Source organism: Phocoena sinus, chromosome 1 (assembly GCF_008692025.1).
Source record: "Phocoena sinus isolate mPhoSin1 chromosome 1, mPhoSin1.pri, whole genome shotgun sequence".
Taxonomy (NCBI): domain Eukaryota; kingdom Metazoa; phylum Chordata; class Mammalia; order Artiodactyla; family Phocoenidae; genus Phocoena; species Phocoena sinus.
The window spans coordinates 32,327,896-32,340,002 of NC_045763.1; positions in this window are offsets into that span (position 1 = coordinate 32,327,896).

Genomic DNA, 12,107 nt, shown 5'->3' on the forward strand with positions numbered 1-12,107 from the left:
GAGTGGCAGGCGGGGTTTCAGGTGGGGACCTGGTGCCCAGTGAGGCCCGGCTGCAGGAGAGCGCTCCGCCCGCCCGCCCTGACCTTCCCAGAGTAGCGAGGAAAGAGCGGAGAGCTGTGCCCCCATCTGTACCCCGTCCTGAGGCTCAGACCCCGGGCCATCGTCTGAGGTTAAAAGTGTCCACGATTGAATTGGATTCGCAAAAACAACCGCATGGTTGCTATGGAAACGGAAGAGCCAAAGCTGAGTCTCTAAGCCTTTCTTTCTTGGGCCCCAGCGGGGGTGGGGATGGAAAAGAGGATGAGTCACAAGATGTGTCCCCCCCCACCCCATATCCCACCCAAAATCGGAGGAGGGCAACGAGGAGCTGAGTTGGGGAGGGAAGAGATGAGGTGGTCAGCAGCCCACGCCTTCGCATCATCCCCTCCCCCAACACTTTCACTCGCCTCAAGCCATGGCGGGTGGGCGAGGATGGCAAAGTACCCAGCCTCTACCTAGCCCCATGCTAGCCGTGGGCCCCCCACAGCCTCTAATTCCGATCCGTCCCTTCCTTATTTCTCACGGAGTCCCAGAGGCCTCCCGGAAACTCCCCCGGAAGGATCTGCCTACCTCATGAACCCCTCCATTCCCCACCCTCCCGTCTTCCCGTCCCGTAGACGAAGCCTGTCCCCAGCCGCCAGTCTCCGGCCTCTGATGTTGACACAAGCCAGAGGCAGTTTACACTGAGTGGGTCTGGAAGGTTTCAGGGCCCTGGGAACACCTCCTCCCCGCACTTGGGGGTCTCCCCAAAGCCGGGCCCGGCAGCCCCAACTGCAGTGGCAGCTGAGAGCTCCTGACCCAAGGCAATGAGAAGGAATCCTTTTACTCCAAACTGGGGGCGAAAGGGGAGCAGAGAGCCTCGGGTTGGGCCACGTGCGGGGGAGGCACTTCTAGCCATCTGACAAAAGTAGGGCGGGGCATCTGGGGATTGGTTGAATCTGAGCCCGGATGTTGAAGAGCTTGGGGGGTGGGTGGAGGCGGGGCTTCTGCCAATTGAGTGAGTGTTGAGGTGGGCTGCGCAATAGGGCTTGCGGACCAGCTTGCCAAGAGGGGAGGCTAGGTTTCTCTGGCTGATCCCAGAAACTTCAGGGCCAGGCTCGCTGGGGAGGAGCCACTGGAGTTCTCTCTTTTTCTTTAAAAATCGTCCCGTTCCCCGTGAAAACTGTTTTGCTGTCCATCCTCCCAGCTGCAGGCTATGTCTTCTCTCTGGGGTCCTAGCAGGATGAGAGCATACCTGGGGCACCAATTAGCAGGCACGTCTCTGGCCCCTTTGTTTGGTGATTTACGAGAGACAGGTGTTTGAAAGTCCTGACTCTGTCACGTTCTGAGCACCTGGCCCTGGGGACCCAGAGACAGGCAAAAGCTCATCCCTGCTCACAGATACCATAATCTAAGGCATGAGGAAGTGGGGAGAGGCAGCATGAGATGCTGGAAGTGGTCTCTGGAACTCTAAAATAAAATCCCATCTTTGCCAATGACCCTACATGTGGCCATGGGCAAGACCCTTCTCTCTCTGTGCCTCCCAGTCTGTAAAATGTGGGAGCTGGTACAGGAGGCCCAGGAGAGCAGGGGAAGAGTTTCAACTAGGAGGGTGAAGAAAGATTGTCACCCTGGACAGAATTATGTGGGCATGAATCTGACTGCTCCACTACACCTGTGAGCTTCTTAACAATAGGTAACATACAGGTAGCTTACTTTGTGCCAAATGCTCTTCTAACACTGTATATGTATTGTCTAATTTATTTCTCATAAGAACTCTTCGAGGCAGGTACTTTTATCACTCCCATTTAACAGATGAGGACAGTGAGGCACAGAACAGTTAAGTGACTAGCCCAAGTTCACATAGCTAGTAAAGCTGCAGAGCTTGGATTTGAACCCAAGCAGTCTGGCTCCAGAGCCCAGACTTGTTGCCAGTACACAATACCGCCTCTCTTTAAGATCATTCAAGTCCTCAACGGGAGGGGCCTTGGATTGGAATACTCTTTTCTGATCCCCCAAGGCATTAAAAAGACAAAGCCCAGCAGGATATATTGGTCCCGCTCTGGCTCTTTAGTTCAGGCAGGACCACCCACACAGCTTTGCCCTTGACTCATCCCTGGCCCTGTGACTGTTCCTGAACTGCCAGTCATAACCCATCTTCACCAGCTTATAATACTTGAGACCCTGATCTTGATCCTGCCTCTGCCCTTTAGGTCGATGTTTAAAGCAATAGCAACTGGCATTGACTGAGTTGCTTCACTATGTACCAGACACCCTTGTTAGGGGAAACACTGACTGAAACCGCCTGCCCTGGCCAGGCAAAGACAGTAACAATTTGCATGGCTTATTTTACGACAGGAGATCCTGGTAAGGAACATGGAACTAATAAGCCACCACCAACCGGAAGAATATGGGAAAGGTCAAAAGGAGAGAGGAGAGATCAGTCCATATGTCCTGCCAACCTCCCAGACTCCTCGCTGGAATCCATCTTGGCTGAGCGGTTGTGCGTGCCACCAGAAAGGACCCTGAGTCAGAATGATTGGCCAGAGACAACCTGGAAACTAATCCCATCACCCTAAAACCTGAGACTGTGGGCCACGTGGCAGAGCAGTCCTCCTGGGTTCCCTTACCCTCCGGCTCTCCGCCCCCGGCACCCCTTCCCTATAAAGTCTCTTGCTGTGTCAGCACGTGTGTCTCCTCGGACAGTTCATTTCCAAGTGTGAGACAAGAGCCCACTCTCGGGCCTGGGAAGGGGTCCCCCTTCCCGCAACAACTCTGCCCAGTCCTTTATCTGCATCATCCCAGAAATGACCTCTGCCAGGGGTCATTTCTGTGGAGGCACAAGCGTTACCAATCAGAGCAGATGCTGGCCTTAGTGCTAGATCAAGGACTCTGTTCTGCCAAGAGTGAACACTTCAGTTACTGGATCAAGGGGAGCAGGCAGGAGAGAAGCTAGGGAGGCAGGGACCCAAGGCTATGGCTATTTACCAATCAATTTGCAGATATTTTGATGTTTTAACAACCAGCTGTACCGGTATGTAGGGACTGAATTTCAGTGCTGGTATCATTACTTTATTTCATGGCAGTGGATGGCAGCTCAGAGATGTTAGACAACTTGCCCGTTGTAACACAGCCCACTAGTGACAGAACTGGGATTCCAACCTAGGTCTGACTCCAGAGCACACAGTCTTAACCACAAACTGTCCTGTGTTCCTGGGAAAGGAGAGTGTCCAGAACAAGAGTTGTTGTTTCCACTGTTCTGCGGCTAAAGGCTAAGCCAGAGGAATGAGGTTTAAGTTCTGAAACTTTGTTGTGGCCTCTCTGTTCTCAGGCTTGGCAATACCTACTATGTATGTTGAGGGAGTGGGCTCTGCAGAATAAGGAGGGTGGGGCAGGATGCAAGGAAGAAGGAACGGTGTGTCTGTGTGGGAGACCCCAAAAATGAGGCACAGATGACACTGAGCCCATCAGGGTTTCAGTGAGGGCAAAAGTTTGCAGGCTGTGGCCACTTCAATTTGCTTCACAAAAATGCTAGCATTCCTCCTGTTGTTGGTCCTAAACTGTGCCTTTATGATGGATAATGCCTTCCTGGCTCCCTGGGTTTCCTCAGCCTTGGCAAGTGCAGCCTGGTGATAGCTGGAATTCACCTTGGTTCTAGATATTTCATAGTCTTCTTAGTGGCTGGGAGAGAGTAAGATCACCAGCTTTGGGCTCTCTCCCTTTCTCTATTGGCTAAGCAGGATTTTTTTTTTTTTAATTTCCAAAATAGAAATCTTTTTTTTTTTCTGTTAATGCATAGTGACTAAAAGAATAATAGAGAGGGTGGAAGTTCCCCATACTCTCTCCCTTGAACATTACCTGCAGGGGACCTTGTGTTTTGGCTGGCCCTGCCCTCACTCACTTTCTGCTGGAGAAGCCCTATAGTGTAGTGGGTTAAATGTATAGACCCTGGGGCCAGGCTGCCTGGGTTTGCATCCCAGCTCTATCACTTTCCAGCTGTATGACCACAGGCAGTTTACTTTATCTCTCTATGTCTCAATTTCCTCATCTGTAAAATAGGGATAGTAATAAGAGTACCTATTTCAAAGTGCTACTCTAAGAATTAAAATGAGTTAATATATGCAAAGCACTTAGAACCGATTTTGCTTTGGGGAATTAGCCCCCATTGTATACAGTCTTGGTGGGACTATCAACCCGGCGTCCCGCCTTCCCATGGGCAAGTGTTGGGCATGAGACTCAGGTAAGGCTAAATAGTCTCTCTCTCTCTCTCTCCCAAGCTAATCTGAATCTTGAGTAAGGTGACGCAAAGGTGATAGATAATTAGCTCTGGTTTATTCCAGAGCAGTGCCCTGATGACACTGTACGTTCATTCCTGCTATCTGAATCCCCAGGGATCACTTTGGTACACATCTCTTCCAAGACCTACTTCTGCTTTTCCTTTGTCTCTGTGGGCCATTTCACATCCCTCCCCCCAAATTTATTTTCTTTCTCTTTTTTGAAACTTAAGCTATCTAGAGGTGACTTCTGTTTGCTTGCAGAAAGTTCATATGAGTCTGTCATATTTCTCTATCGGTAATGACTCTTGGTTGCAAATGACAGAAAATCCAGCCCACAATGGGCTAAGCAAAAAAAGGATGTAGTGGCTCCAGTAAGGGAAAACCCCAGGAGTAGAGTGGACTTCAGGCGTGGCTTGATTCAGGGGCTTAGACAATGTGATTAATATCTGACCTCTTTCTAGGGCTTGGCTTTACTCGTGTCAATGTCAATTTTGTTCTTGGGTTCCATATAAAGGCAAGATATCTGCCATCATCTCTAGCCAACATCCTTTCAGGTGGAGTCCCACAGAAAAGAAGAGAGTTTCTCTTCCCCAGGGCATCTAGTCAACATCCTGGGCTGGTTCTCATTGGCCTGATTTGGGACAGGCTAAGTTCAGAATCAATTGCTGAAAACGGGGGGATGCAGTGCTTTCATTGGCTAGGGCTGAGTCACTTGTCTACCCCTAGAACTGGGAGGTAAGGTCAACTCTTCCCAAAGGATGTGTATCCAGAGTAGGGAAGGAAGGTGTTCCTACCAAGGACAACAGAAGTTCCTAAATTATAAAAACACGTACAAGTTATACTATCAGAGTACTGACAGGAAACAGATGGTACTCAAAGAGATAACTAAGACAGGTCAATGGGGGAACTATTTACACAGATATGGGCAGGGTTGAGATATCAGCAAGGTATTGTCAAGCATCCTGGGGCTAGCGCCAGTGGAGAGTCATGACTATTTCTAGGCCTCACACGACGAGAAAGGGAACAGAGCTGTTACTTTAGGAGAGTGTTCCAGTGGGATCCATAGCCTTTGGTAAAGGAACAGAGTCACTGCCAACACCTGGCCTGGTACAGAGAGACTGAGGGCGGGTGGAATAAATACACTGACCCCCTTCTCTTCCCATGTGCCATTCTCATACTCATGTCTTCCATTGGCCAAACACAACAAGAAGCCAGAGGGCAAAGTAGCCCAGTTATGCAAGTTCACAAGTCAGTCTCCCGGGGCAGCACAGAGAGGGTAGAAAGTGGAGGCAAGCAGAGAACAAACCTAATGAGGGAAATAAATAGATGATATAGATATGGATACACACACATATATATGTATACTAAGTAGCTCTCTATATAGACTTTCAAGTGCATTGACTTTCAAGTTAGGCAGCCCTTGGACAAGTTACTTAACTTCTCTGCAATTCTTTTTCCTCGTGTGGCTCGGGCATAAGAAGAAGAATGACTTGTTATGTGAGGCATTCAAGGAGGATAAATTGCTTGGCAGACTGCCTGGCACAAGTAAGCACTATTTTCACATAAATATGTCAACCACAGTTAAGGTGCTATATTTGTTGGGGCAGAGGCTAAGCTGCTCTAACAAATAGATCCAACCATACCATAACTCAGACGCAATAGAAATGTTTTCTTGTTTATGTACAGTCAAGGGTCAGTGTCAGGTTGGTGAGTGGCTCTCCTTATAGGAATTTGGGACTGAGGCTCCTTCTACATTGTGATTCTACCATTTCCTAAGGTCTCCAGCCAGTGAAAAGGCAAAGAGAATGGAGGAAGCTGGAAATGGCTCATATCGCTTCCTTTCATGTACGAGGGAAAACAAAAGTGATTCTAGTATTTCCAAGAGTGTATTTAATACAAGAGATTGGACACAAAAATGTTAGAAGGGCTCTAGGAACAAAACACAGACAGTGAGGTTACCCAGAGATGTCTAATTAGGGGACGCCATTACCACCAGTGGGCTGGAGGGATGAAAAGGAAGACGATGCTCTTCGGAGCCCACGTGCATTGCGTTGCGAAGGCAGCTGGTGCACCTGCTGCTGTCACTACTAGAACCACCACCACTGCTGCCCTGCAGGAAGCCAGGAGCTCACACCCTTGCTGAAGTCACTTGCTGCTGCTGTTGACACTGCCAGACTTAGAGTTCAAGGGCACCATGCTGCTAAGGCTGCTGGAGTGCCAGCCACCTACCACGTCTGGAAGAGTGCTGCTTGAGCAGGAACCCAGGAGCCTGCAGCCACTCATCGTTTTTGCTGTTCTTACAACTGCTGGAGAAAGAAAAAAAAAGGCTTCTCCCTTCTGTCTTCCAAACTCCCACCAGTGCCTCTGATTGGCAAAACCTAAGGGGAAGCCAGCTGAAAAAGGAGTCTAAGAAATGTAGATTACAGGCTTCCAGCTCCAGGCTATACAGAGGAGGGCAGAGTAGGAAGAGAACAGAGTTAGAGCAAGCAGATAAGTGGCTGGTATTATAAATTCAGAGTACTGAGGACTGCAGTTTCAGCCACCTTCTTCCAGTGTTTACTGAGAGATGCTCAACTTCAAAACTAGCCCAAGAATCTCTCTACCCTCCCAATAGATTTCTACAAAGAGGACGGAAACCGGAGGAGATTATGATTGTAAAGGGAGACAGACTGTCCTCGCCCCTCATTCCTTGTGAGTGTATTCATCTGGTTCCCTTCCTGATAGCTCTTGGAGGGGGATCCCAGAAATTAGCTCATGAAGTTTTGGGGTATCCTCAATATAAAGGAAAAACCTGTTTTCTGCATCCTGTGTCTTTCTTTCCTGTGTGTCTCCTTTACTCTCACATCACTACCACACTCACACAGAACACTTCACTTTTGACCCTTCTGGTCCCCACACCAAAACAATTCTCTGGGACACAAGCTGGGTGCCTTAAAATTTAACTCAATTCTGATGCTATCTACCTGGAGATAGAGCCTGTAAGATCCCACAGTTAAGGGCTCAGTCTTACAAAGCCCTGCTCCAATCTGAACCTCCCATTCAGATGCCAATCACAAGTAGTAGGTCCCCACGTCACCCAAAATTTCTATCCCACTTGGCTACAATCATGGGGTTCCATGACCCCCTCCTTGGGGTTGATTAATTTGCTAGAGCCACATGCAGAACTCAGGGAAATACTTACGTTCACCACTTCATTAAAGGATATGATAAAGGATACAGATGAACAGCCAGATGAAGAGATGCATGGGGCAAGGTATGTGGGAAGGGCGCAGAACTTCTGTGTCCTTTCCAGGAGCATCACTCTCCCAGCACCTCCAAGTGTTCACCAACCTGGAAGCTCTCCAAACCCTCCATTTTGGGGTTTTTATGGAGGCTTCCTTACATAGGCATGATTGACTATGTAACTGGTGATCAGTTCAGCCTCCAGCTGATCTCGGGTGGCCTCGCCCTGCAGCGACTTGAAGCAGGGTTTCAGTTCCTGGCCAGAGATTGAGGTCGGGTCTCGTCAGTCAGAGCACCAGATCCTAGCCACTGACCAGTGGTCAGTGACAAGGCCCTGGCCCTTCAGCTTTGCAGAAAAGAATTCCCACAAAGGTGGAAAGTAGTGAAACAAGTAATTATTAGGAGGAAAAAGAGTACAGTTACGTGGATGGGCACACAGGTGGACTCAGAGAGAGAGAAAGTCGTGCCCTCGTGGTAGTTTAAATCACTTATATGGGGCATTTCTTCCAGGTTTCCTTTGGCCAATCATTTTGATTTGCCTGGTTCAGAGTCCGTATTTGGTATATCTCAGGATCCTCCTATGTGTGTGCGTGCATCTCTCAGCCAAGATGGATTCCACCGAAGAGGACTATGGGTAGTTGACATCATTTACTATGAGGTGGCACCCCCTCCCCTTTTGACCTCCAGGGAGCCTTTCTGCGCATGTGTCCTCAGGGAGGTCTCCTTGATTTTCCGGAATGAGAAATACGTGGTCTCTTATCTTTTATCTGGGCAGGGCCCAGCCTCCTCTCTCAACTGTCCTGCCATTCTCCTCTTGGAGTATCCATCCACAGGGAACGAATCTCCAGCTGCTTTCCTTGGGGGGCCCATCTACCTCCTGCCTCACAGCCCTTCTCCCCTCCCAGGAGGTCAAGGGATGGGAAAGAAAGTTCCAACCCTACAACCAAAGGGTTGGTTCCCCTGGCAACCAGCCCCGTCCTTAGGTGACCCGAGGGCATGCCAGAAGTCACCTCATTAACATGACAAAAGACACCATTCTCTACCCATTTAGGAAATTCCAAGCGTTTTAGAAACTGTGCTGTCAACGAAGACCAAATATATATTTCTTATTATAATTCACAATATCACACTCAGGAAGGGGAATTGACTCATTTGTCAGTTCTCTCTCAGCTGACCCATAATATCACCTGCCTCAGTGCTTGCAACGGCAAGGGTAGGAGGATGTCGGAAAAGGTATCGGGGAGAGATGATGTAGTGACAGTGCCAATTGGAGAGAGAAAAGAGCGTGCCCTGGAGTGGTCAGTTCCTGAGAGTTACGGAAGACACATCTCACAGTCCAGCACTGATCCACTGAACTTTTCGCGACAATGGGAAAGTTCTACCTCCATGCTTATCGCTTATCCGATATGGTAGCTATTAGCCACTCGTGACTAGCACTTGAAGTGTGGCTAGTGTGAATGAAGAAACAGAATTTAAAATTTTTATTTAACTTTAATCAATTTTAATTTAAATAATCACATATAGGTCGTGCTTATTAGATCGGACAGCACCAGCTGCCGAACTTGAAGTTGGAGATAAAGAGACTACATAAGATTGGGAGCTGCAGGCTTGCTGGGACCATTGCAGAGGAACCCCACGTGCTGCCAGCTGGGAGTCAGCAGACAAATGTGACTATGTTTCAAGAGCCCATCCATATCTGAGAGAATGGTTTAGGATCAAATCTCTCACCAGCAGAGCCTGTAGGGAGCTCACTGCTGGCTCTTGAGTCTACGGACCATGAATTGGATTAGTGGTGGCGAGACTGAAATTCAACCAGAACACGCTGTCAGCTAAAAATTTATTCACAGTCTAAAAGTTGAGAGTTATCTTTTATTCTATAACGGAGCAGGACCCTATGGGGCCTTCCTGGGACAGGCCTTCCCCCATATCCTCTGCTTTAGCTCCTCTCTGAAGTAGCTAGATAACAGTATTTGATGCACATTTCCTGAGTTGTTTTACAGATGTGAAAAACCCCCACCAAATGGAAGATGTTAACTACTTGATGACCATGAGCACATGGGCCCAGGCCTCCTGGAGCCTAAGGACTGATAATGTTAACCCCGGTGACACCACCCTGTTATCTCACCATCAGCCAATCAGAGAACTGTGCATGAGCTGATCACTTACCCTTTGACCCACCTCCCTCACCTGGCTTTTTTTTTTTTGGCTGCGTTGGGTCTTTGTTGCTGCGCACAGGCTTTTCTGTAGCTGCGGCGAGCGGGGGTTACTCTTTGTTGCGGTGCGCGGACTTCTCATTGCGGTGGCTTCTCTTGTGGTGGAGCACGGGCTCTAGGCATGCGGGCTTCAGTAGTTGTGGCTCTTGGGCTCTAGAGTGCAGGCTTGGTAGTTGTAGCACACGGGCTTAGTTGCTCCGCGGCATGTGGGATCTTCCCAGACCAGGGATCGAACCCATGTTCCCTGCATTGGCAGGCGGATTCTTAACCACTGAGCCACCAGGGAAGCCCCCCTCACCTGCTTTTTTTTTTTTTTTTTTTTTTTTTTGCGGTACACGGGCCTCTCACCGCTGTGGCCTCTCCTGTTGCAGAGCACAGGCTCCGGATGCGCAGGCTCAGCGGCCATGGCTCACGGGGCCAGCCGCTCCGCGGCACTTGGCATCCTCCCAGACGAATCCACGTCCCCTGCATCGGCAGGCGGACTCTCAACCACTGCGCCACCAGGGAAGCCCCCTCACCTGCTTTTAAAAGTGCTTTGCCAAAACCCTTCCGGGAGCTCGGGGCTTTTTAGGGAATGAGACACCTGTCTCCTTGCATGGCCCTGCAATGAACCTTTGTCTGCTCCAAACTCCGATGTTTCAGTTTGTTTGGCTTCACTGTGCAGCGGGCACATGAACTTGTGCTAACAATTCAGTGGGAATTTTTAGGACTTTAAACCCAGGAGACAGCATCTCAAGTAGCCATGATGGAACTGCTCCGAGGAGGTGAGGGGGGAGCTAGGATATATTGGAGTTTTGCAACAAAGGGCAGGAGTAGGGAACATCAAAAGATTATTTTTGCCCACCACCGCCAAAGCCTCCTCTGGCTGCACGGGTCCCAGGCCTGAGCCCCACCCCTGCCAAGGCCTCCTCTGGCCGTGTGGGTCCCAGTGGACCTGAGCACTGCCACCCCCCCATAGCCTCCATGGGCCATGTGGGTCCAGGCGGGCCGAGCACCACCCGCCTCCAAAGCCTCCTCCAGCTGTGCCGGCCCCTGCAGACACACCCATGGAAGCCAGCGGCCCAGCCAGCCTGTGCAGGCACATGCGCTCCAGGTCAGCTTCAGGGGCATACACTGGTGAAAGGAACACACGCAGAGGTGGTGCTGACACAGCAGGTTCAGAGACCTACCTAGAGGTCTTGGAGGCCCTCCTGGGGAGGCAGGGGTTGGATGTAACTCACCATGGCGGCAAGGACACTAATAGCAAAGGCACCAGGGAATTTTAATTTTTAATTTATTTTAATACTTTTCCAATTTTTTTCTAATGTTTTTTTGCTGTTGTGTTTTGTTGTTTCAATTTTACTTTTCTAATTTTATTTTATTTTTTATGCTTTGTTATTGTTATGCTCTTTTTTGTTGTTGTCTGTTTTGTTCTTTTCAGTTTTTTTCTCCCCGCTGCATAGCTTGCGGGGTCTTGGTTCCCAGGCCAGGGGTTGGGCCTGAGCCCCTGTGGTGGGAGTGCTGAGTCCAAGCTGCTGGAATAACAGAGTACTTCAGGCCCCAGGGAATGTTAATAGGTGTGAGCTCTCCCAGAGGTCCTCATCTTGGCACCAAGACCTGGCTCCACCCAACTGCCTGCAAACTCCAGGGCTGGACACCTCAGACCAAACAACCAGCAAGACAAAAACACAGCCCCACCCATCAACAAAAAAGAGATGACAGAGAAATATGTTACAGACAAAGGAGAAAGGTAAAAACCTACAGGACCAAATAAATGGAGAGGAAATAGGCAATCTACCTGAAAAAGATTCAGAGTAATGATAGTAAAGATGATCCAAGATCTCGGAAATAGAATGGAGGCACAGATGGAGAAAATACAATAATGTTTAACAAGGACCTAGAAGAACTAAAGAACAAACAAACAGTGATGAACAACACAATAACTGAAATGAAAAATACACTAGAAGGACTCAATACCAGAATTACTGAGGCAGAAGAACAAATAAGTGAACTGGAAGACAGAATGGTAGAAATAACTGCTGAAGAGCAGAATAAAGAAAAAAGAATGAAAAGAAATGAGGACAGTCTCAGAGACCTCTGGGACAACATTAAACACATCAACATTCAAATTATAGGGGTCCCAGAAGAAGAAGAGAAAGATAAAGGGTCTGAGAAAATATTTGAAGAGATTATAGTCGAAAACTTCCCTAACATGGGAAAGGAAATAGCCACCCAAGTCCAGGAAGCACAGAGAGTCTCATACAGGAAAAAGCCAAGGAGAAACATGGCAAGACACATATTAATCAAACTAACAAAAATTAAATTCAAAGGAAAAATATTAAAAGCAGCAAGGGAAAGCAACAAATAACATACAAGGGACTCCCCATAAGATTATCAG